This window comes from Periplaneta americana, chromosome 17, assembly GCF_040183065.1.
Source record: "Periplaneta americana isolate PAMFEO1 chromosome 17, P.americana_PAMFEO1_priV1, whole genome shotgun sequence".
Lineage (NCBI taxonomy): Eukaryota > Metazoa > Arthropoda > Insecta > Blattodea > Blattidae > Periplaneta > Periplaneta americana.
The window spans coordinates 108,094,301-108,104,088 of record NC_091133.1 but is presented as its reverse complement, the minus strand read 5'-3'; the positions used below and the strand labels follow the sequence as shown (position 1 = coordinate 108,104,088).

The 9,788-nt window shown below is 34.8% G+C and overlaps 1 long non-coding RNA gene across 3 annotated transcripts in view; it reads right to left on the bottom strand.

The window, feature by feature from the left end:
- Positions 1-493: 493 nt before the first annotated feature.
- The window catches only part of LOC138692844 (uncharacterized), a 28,757-nt gene continuing 19,462 nt past the window's right edge, over positions 494-9,788 (bottom strand). For all 3 annotated transcript variants that reach the window (XR_011330145.1, XR_011330146.1, XR_011330147.1), the window contains one exon: positions 494-8,740. This is a non-coding gene — a long non-coding RNA (uncharacterized lncRNA). The remainder of the gene's footprint in view (positions 8,741-9,788) is intronic.

Genomic DNA, 9,788 nt, shown 5'->3' with positions numbered 1-9,788 from the left:
CCAAAAAAAAAAAAAAAAAACAAAATAGTCACAAATACACACCCCAATCACAACACAAAAACGTTGATTCAGAAATACAAACCCATCAACAAAACCAAACAGAAAATTCAGAAAAACAAATTAATCTAACAAAGTAGGGACAGAAATACACCCTGGCCACAACAGAAACAACATCAATTCGAAGGTATAAACCAATGGCAAACAGAAGACTGGGTACAACTAATTTATTTTTAAACGTAGAAGCACAAATACACTAACCCATCCAAAGAAAGCCGACAGACAACTGAGGAAAACTAATTAATCTAACCATGCAGGCACTCAAATACTCTACACGTACACCCTGATCACAACTGACACAACATTCATTCAAAATATAAACTCATCGACAAAAACAAACAAAACCGACTAAAATCAATTAATCTAACAAAGTACAAACACAAATACACTACAGTGAGGCCACAAAGTCCCATTACCCCATATGTAAATTTAAGTGCTTTCTTTCTTTCTGTTTCAGATCATATGAACTAAACAATGGCTGATACGTATAATTTCATCACTGAGCAACGTGTTACTACGAGTTGTTAAGTCCATGCAAGAAACAAAAGAGCACAGAGCTGCGCACTCACTTCCTGTACCATTTTAACAGGATCCTCCTCCAAAACAAACAATTTTCAGATGGGAACACAATCTCTTCTTCACGGGTGATGTAAAGGACAAGAAAACAAGTGGCAGACTACTATAAAGAATTGCCATTCATTTTGTTTCTTTATAATAGGGGTAATACGATGTTGAGTCCTCACTCTAGATATACACCCTGATCACAACTCAAACGATGTCGACTGAAAAATATAAACCCACCAACAAAACTGACTAAAACGAATTCATCTAACAAAGTACAGACACTCTGACCTCAACAGAAAAGACACTCAATCAAAAATATAAACTCATCTACAAAGGACAACAGAAAACTGAATAAAACAAATTAATCTCAAAAAGTTGGAAAAGAAAGACACAATATATACACCTCAATCACGAAAGACATTCAGTGCAAAAGGAAACTCGACAAAAGCCAACAGAAAACTATTGAAGAAAACAATTCATCCAAAAAAAAAAAAAAAACGGAGGGGGGGGGGGGGGAGGGAAGCAAAAAACAAGATTTGCACCCCAATCACAACAGAAACCTACTGACGACAACAACGAATTAATCACAAAAATCAGCAGCAGCAGAGAACAATACCTAACAACCCAAGATGATGTACATCAAACAAGAACAACCGACTATACCTAAAACTCCTATCTTCATCAATGTCAATCATGAGAAATGACCAACAAAAATACATATCTGCCATACAGATAGTAAGCGCACACTACATATAATTGTACATACCTAATTGTTACAATTTATTGTTGTGTGTGTGTGTGTGTGTATATCTAGCTTAACACAATAACTAAATATGACATTTACTCACATTATAGACGCACTTTTCCCCATAATCTTTGCATCAAAAAAGATATCCCGGTCAATAATCACAGCTCATTTCCACATCAGACATTCCAGTAATATTCTGCAACTTTTCCAACTGTAACTCATTTCACTCTGCAATCTGCCATTCAACTTGCATTTTTGCTTTTTCAGATGTGACTCTGTTATAATTTATTTATACAATAATTTATAATATGTATTTCGATGTGAAATTGGTAAGCTATTTTCAATTTTGGACAATATTCTTATACAAGTATTACAATAGTATTATTCAATCTTTCTCAATTTATGTCATTTTTCCTTGCAACAGCAAAAATAAATAAATAAATTAACTTTCCAAACTCACCTATCCTAACTGATCACATTTTCCTTTCACAACTTTCACATGACAAGTGCATCCAATAATACAACATGTAGCAACTCAAAGTGAAATCCATACATTATCAACAAATTCCCTCTCCCTACATAATACTGCCACAAATTGGGCTACATACATTACCCACTCGCGTCTATAATGTGAGTATATACAGTAAAGTATGAACTCAGATACAGTGTAATATAGTGCGTTCACTTCCCCCTGCCGCCGGCCAGCAAGCGCAGCCTTGAGGTGTTTTTTTTTTTTTTTTAAAAGCTCTTTAGTAAAGCAAACTGATTGTTGAAACAGAACACAATTAAGTCAGCTGACTGAAAAATGATGGACAGCTCTTGAGTGAGTCTTAAGCACAGGTGACAGCATCTTGGTAGGCTATATTATTGCTGCTCCACATGCTTGCTGTTAATCACCCGGCTGCAGGGGGAAGCAAACACACTGTACAATATGAAACATAATCATTAGCAGTGTCATTTCTTTATAATCACTTTATGATATTTCCTACAACACAAACAAGCAATTTCGTGCATAAACTCATAATTCAATCTCATTTAACTCAAAAGAGGAGACTACAATGCCTTCTACATTAGCAGCAAAGACAAAGTGCCCTATTCCCCAAATTATGCATACATCATTGCCACACACAACATATACAGTGTCATCTTTTAGTCCCTCCACAGTACCACAGTTACAATGCCGGTCAAGCGCCCAAAAAGCAGTTGGTAACACTCTTAAGACTTGGCCAAGGTCAACGAAGTTTACACACTCTCGACATCCCCATTGTGACAAGGGTTGCAGATAACAGTCGTGCAGACTGTCTTCCAGACTTAACACGTGTCTTCTGATAGAGTTGAAATGTTTACGATAGAACATGTTTTTCTACTCGAGAAAGTGTTTAGACAAGGCGGCCAATACAGAGCGAAAGTTCAACAACAATTTTCAGAGCAGTTTCCAAACTCCAAATTACCACATCACAATCCTACCTAAAATTTCATAAATAAATTTTGTGACATCGGTTCTGTACAAGATGCTATGAGGAGTGGCAACCCCCTGCATTAACAGGAAATACACTTTTAGATATTCCTGACAAGAAGCTTAAAAGTCCAACAAAATCATCCACAGACAAACATTTCATATACTATGGCACATAAAGCAGTGAAACAAGAACTTCATTTGTTTCCTTTCAAAGTGACGGAAAACCTGTCAACTACGAGAAACATATTCATTATTGGGAACGGTTCCAGAGTATGATTCAGCACCATGGTGTTCAAATGTTGGATACGACAATTTTTACACATAAAGCCTCTCTCATGCATCGATGAATTTCTTAGGAGACATTTTTTGGAGAGAGGATAATTTCGCAATGACTATGGCCTCCAAGATTCCCTGATCTGACTCCACCCAATTATTTCTTTTGAGGTGCTGCTAAGTCGACAGTATATCAAGGCAACCCTAAAATTGGCAGTAAGAAATTATACAAATTCTGTGACTAAAGAAACTTTAATTAACTTCTTTAATAATAAAATAAAGTGTATGGATCTATGCCTTCATCAGAATCAAGGACATTTTCAGAATCTTATTTAAATGGTTAAGTTCATTTATTATTATTATTATTATTATTATTATTATTATTATTATTATTATTATTATTATTTGGTTCCTTCTCATTATTCACTAATACCATATTCCCTTTTCTCTCTCCCTTTACGGTTTCCTCTATATTCATTCCCACCAGTCTGTCACTGTCCCAATACCAAGAGACTTATGTACTCCTTTGTGATTGGTTCATTCCACTGAATGCTAACACGCCTACATATAACCAGGGTATCTAGTGGGTTCCCACTTATTCCACTACTGTGGAACAACTTCAAGATCACACTGTATTATGTAATGTTCAACAATGAAATATGTAAACTTTAATTCTCTATGAAACCCGTGCTTCGTTCAAAATATCGTAATTATGAAATAATTTTGTCAATTTACAACAATTAAGCAAAAATTCCAGTACATTTTTCACTCAACTTTCAACTTCCACTAAGACATTTCCACGATTACATTCACTTTCCAATACATGTCGCGCATATCATTAATTTAACAAATCACACTGCTAATAATCATTTACAATCACAAAGACACACCAACATTATACACTAAACAAAATTCACTGCCTCTGGAAAAGCACACAATTGCATCTAACTCCTCATATTTCTCATGTACACAATACAATGCATTTCATGTTTTCCACAAACCATTTCATTTTCCACTACACTATGCCAGCTGATATTTTCAACTACATGCAGTTACATTCACGAAAAAATCTCTAGAAAACCATCTCTATTGCATTATCACTAAAGAGCAGAAAAATATTATAAATTCCCCAAATATGAACTTCAAACTATATTCGCAAAGTTGCTACATGAAAAACAGTAGCAATTTCAGTTTCAAATATTTTTTACAAACAAGGAAAACGTGTGACGTACCATTATGTTCCAACAAATCTATTACTATATCATACAGGATAAGTCACCAAGTTTGACTCTCTTTCAGAATCAGTTCTACACTCATTTTGACCAAAATATTTCAAAACAACAGCAATTCAGTTATCATTAATACATAATCATACCAACGGCCAGAGTGTAAGAAAGAACAAAGCTACAAATCAGCACGGGCAAACCAAGGATAGTTAACAGACAAGAGGAAGGAGAGATTCAAAACTGCATCAACAAAGCACAACACATCAAATAAGTAACGCAGATACAAGGAAGATCACTACCACAAGAAAGTCAAGAGTTAGTTGATCAAAAAGGTTTACATGATACGAAAGAACAAGGCCAGCCAAAGTGAAGGACGACAATGCAAGGGATAATAGCAATAGAAAATGAAATGCAACTATAAATATATAGCAACAAACACAAAGATAAAATCAAGACCAGTACTATATAGTAACAGTGTACCAATGAATATTCATGAGTATAAGTCAAAGTGGAAGAAAGATCAGAAAGAAAATGTGAAAATTGTACATCAAATACTAAATCATAAATATTACATAATCAATAACTTCACTAGGGCAAATAGTTCTACTAGATAAAGCAGCATATAGCCTAGAGTGACAGGGAAACTAAAATGCACCTAGTAATGAATAGTGATAACTACAAATTTTACATCAACTTGTAAATGATGCATGCTTATGGACAAAACAGGACCATGGTAAAAAACTAGGATACAATTAATATATAACAATACAAAGAGATAGACACTACTATAGATGGCATTTAGAAAGACCAAATATTAACATCACTGCATAAATACCAAGTAATTAAACGAGTCTACATAGAGTATTAGAAAGAAATAGCAATAAAACGTAAATACAGAGTTATGGTGTCACCTAAATGCATATAAAGGTTAAGGCATATCATGATGGATACTCATGTTAAATCTCACCGCAATCAGCTGGCATATAGTAAGTAGAAAATGCATTTATCTCAATATGTATCTACTTTGTCTTTTCTAATAAACCTATAAGGTAAGAGCACCAGTAGTCGACATGTTAAGGAAACACGTACTGTTTTTTTTTTTTTTTTTTCAATCCTCTTGACTGTACTTTACTGTAAGAAACAATCTCAAAAACTGACGCCTCCAAATCCCTACTTTAATCTACATATGTGTTTCAAAAATACATTTATCAATAATAATCTCTTGGCATGCACCTATAGTTGACGCTTTTTTTTATAGCCTGAAAAAAAATGTGAGTGGGATACACAACAAAACACCTTATATAACTTATTAAGCTTTTATTATATTTGTATTATTACTTTACAACAACTTTAATTTCATATAAATACTTTAACACAAAGAAAGATCCAATTATTTCTCCTTTGTCTTCAGTCGCTTTTTCTAAACATATCTTATCTGTTCCCCCCTTATAGTCCACTCTGGAGTCTCCACATACCCAATTACTTGATTCAAATACATGCAAGAAATGCCATTTTCATCTGCTTCAAATTCTGTTTTACTTGCATTAACACTTTTCAAACCCATTATTTTTATTTCAACAATACAGAGGTAAGTAAATCTGGATGTATTTCTCTTTCCTCCAACAAATTCACAAATTATGAAATTTCCCCCCTTTAAGATTCTCTTGCTCATAATATGCCTCATCAGCACGTTTTTCTTAACAACCATCACAAGCATTTCCTCCTATATTCCCCATCTGGTAACTTTTCCCCTACCACGCATCATGAGTGTGTATACCTAACATGCTTCACCAGGACCAATTTCCTACAATGTTTTATCAAGCTCAAACTCCTGTCATTCATTTTCATAATATGCCTCATCAGCATGTTTTTCTTAACATGCATCGCAAGCATTTCCTCCTATATTCCCCATCTGATAACTTTTCCCCTACCACGCATCATAAGTGTGTATACCTAACATGCTTCACCAGGACCATTTTCCTACAATGTTTTATCAAGCTCAGACTCCTGTCATTCATTTTCATAATATGCCTCATCATCACGTTTTTCTTAACATGCATCACAAGCATTTCCTCCTATATTCCCCTTCCACTAACTTTTCCCCTACCATGCATCGTGAGTGTGTATACCTAACATGCTGATTCTGACATTTCTCTCTTCCATTCTTCTTCTCTTTCTCCAGTTTCTTGTTATTATCTTCCTTTTTTTTTTTTTTTTTTTTTTTTTTTTTTACGATATTCTAAAGCTTATGGTGAGGTAATTACAGCAGAAATTGTTTCTCTATTTTTTAGGCCTTTGCTTTCAACAGGGAAAGATCTAAATAAAGTCCTTTTCAACAGTCAAGGCACAAAACCCTTGCTTGTGGAAACCATTTCAGGTGCTTTGTCTTCTGACAGTGAAAAAGTTTCTAATAGTTCAACTGGCTATGGTTATGTGGGCATAGGTGGTTCTAGTTCAACTGGTAGTGGTGTTGTGGACATAAGTGGTTCTGGTTCAAATGGCTCTGGTATCATGGGGCATAGGTGGTTCTGGTATCATGGGCATAGGACTCCTGTTTGAGGTTGTAGCGCTAATACATTCATATCTACTGCTGTGTTTTGTTGTAGCTGTAGGCTCTTTACTTTCTTCCACAGAATCCTCTGTGGAGCAGGCTCCATTATTATCCTGGGAAGTTTTCAATTTGTCCATCAAACCAGACTACATTTTTTTCCAACAGACATGCTTTAACTGTTGATTGCTGGGAATACTGTTCAATTCTTTTGTCTAAAAAAAAAAAATGCTTCGTCTTCTTCAATATTCTCTTCTAAAGATGACGCATTCGGTACTTAAGGCTGACAGCTCCTGTCAACTATAGCTTCTAAGAGTTGCAGACGAAAAAAATAAGGATATTCATGCACTCTGTGGGAAGCATGTTTAAATGTAATATTAAGTTGAGAATCTCAAGTTGACATAGCTGTCAACCTTAAATAAAACACAAATTCATTTTAAAAATTGGTGTCAACTATAGGTGTCGTCGACTATAGGTGCTCTTACATCTACAAGGTGAACCGTAAGTAATGTCATTAATTTCAAGAGGTTATGCTTTCAGTTGTTTCAAACAAAAAAAAAAAAATTGAATACAATTTTGCTCCAGTCTGCTTCCTTTTCGAGAAAAAAATTATTTCATACGAAACATCTCATAGCATATTTTGGGAAGGCTATTCAATTAATTCCCAATATGCTCAGTCACTTTAAGAGACGAGTGTATTATGATAATAAATGAAATGCACAGAAATTTCATCCAAACCAATGGAAGCTTTCATTCTCCTGTGACAACACTGTAAAGCTGCCTGGATAGATGCAGCTCGCATATGCAAAAATTGCTTTTAAATATGACTCGCAAAATTTCATTTCTTCCATGTAAGTTTACCGAATACTACTTTAAACATTAAAGTGGGAGGTAACTATTTCTAACTGGCTCAAGAAAATGCTCGTAGTACAACAAAACGAGATTTTTTTATACAAAAACAAGCAAATGAAACTCATTTGTTATACACTTCTTTCATAATATTACTATTTCAATTTTGTTCCTTACTTCAATGTCAAATAACCAGACTGAATTTTTATATTTTCCGAAATGTTTTAAAATTTTATTTTCATAACGTCAAATATGCATCACTATTGTTCATCTCTAGAACATAGATATATTTCTTAATCTTATCCATTTAATTTCTTCTCTCAACATTTAATTAAAATAAAATTGTAGAGTTTATTGTAAATTGTTCAAGATTTTCTTTAACTCAACAAAAAGCAGCGTTCGTTCTCCATTATCTAACACAAAAATTTTACAATATTTCTCTATTTTTTTTCTTACGAATTTAAATGCAATGTATATGGTATGATGGCATTGACCTTCAACAACTCAGGTGGAGCGGTTTGTTCACAGCAACACAACTTAATGCGTTACCACCAACGTCTCATAATTCATGTATCTTAAAACACACGTCTCTCTGCAAAACTATTCAAAATAAAGCAAAATACTATCTCACTTTTTCGTTCCTCTTTACTCAAGGAATCACCCACAACAATTATTTGCATTACTTACAGTTCACCCTCTATATAATCTGTTCTAATGTACTATGGCATGCATTATAAATCCTTCCAACCTCAAGCTGAGGACATACCTCCTGAAATCCTTCACTTCTTTCCAAGTCCTCTTGAAATCCTTCACTCCTGATGTCCTCTTCAAATCCTTCACTCCTGATGTCTTGAAATCCTTTACTCCTGATGTCCTCTTGAAATCCTTCACTGCTCATGTCCTCTTGAAATCCTTCACTCCTTCTGATGTCCTCTTCAAATCCTTCACGCCTTAACAATCTTGCTCACTGGTCTCAGGAAAACCTGTGGTCATCCCCTGGCCAGCAGACAAAACATCTGGAGGAGAAATTCACTGTTATCCAAAAGTCACACCTTACTTCACAATTCCTTTTCCTATTTCCTCATTACGTGTACTATTAAGTTAGTCTAAACAGACATCCCAGTTTTGTTGGGACATTCCCGGTTTTCACACAATTCTCCCTGTGTCCCAACAAAAAACTTCATCAAACTTGCATTTCCCGGATTTCAGTAGAGATGCGAAATACAATATTTTCAACCTGAATCGACTAGAAGTATGCCAAAATCAGGCCCTGCGACTAATAACTGGTGCAGCAAAATCAACTCCAATCACGGCACTGCAAGCTCTAACCCAGAACCCTCCAATATATCTCACTCTAGAGGAGCAGGCACTAACACATCATGAAAAAATGCTACGGTTAACAACAACAACAAAATGGGGAAAAAAGACTGTTACAACCAACCAAGTTGAAAACACAAACAAGTTTCCTGTCCAAAGTCACGGAAATAAAAACAGAATTGAATCTCCCTAAATCTAAAGAAAATATTTTAAGCAGAGAAAACCCTCTAACCTTCGAACCAGTTACAAAATCTGAAACTTCCAAACCTGCACTAAAAGCACTGGCATTAGAAGCTGTGAACAATAGATACCCACCAGAAGAATGGTTACATATCTACACAGATGGGTCTACTATCGATAACAACTCAGGATCAGGAATTACGTGTGCGTTATTCTCATTTTATCAACCAGCAGGACATCGTACAACAAATTTTGATGCGGAAATAATGGCTATTCATATCTCACTCCAACACCTACTATACAGAATAGATAAATTTCAAAATGCTGTCATTCTCTCTGATTCTAAAGCAGCATTATATGCAATAAATTCATATAAAATGATGTCAATCCAAATTAAAGAATGTCACAAAATGATCCAACAACTTCAAAAACTACAGAAAAGAATTCAATTGCAATGGATACCTGCACATTGCGGAATTGCTGGAAATGAAACTGCTCACTTTCTTGCCAAAAAAGGATCCAATTTAATTCAGAATACAAATACAAGCCTACCTTTTACATCCATCA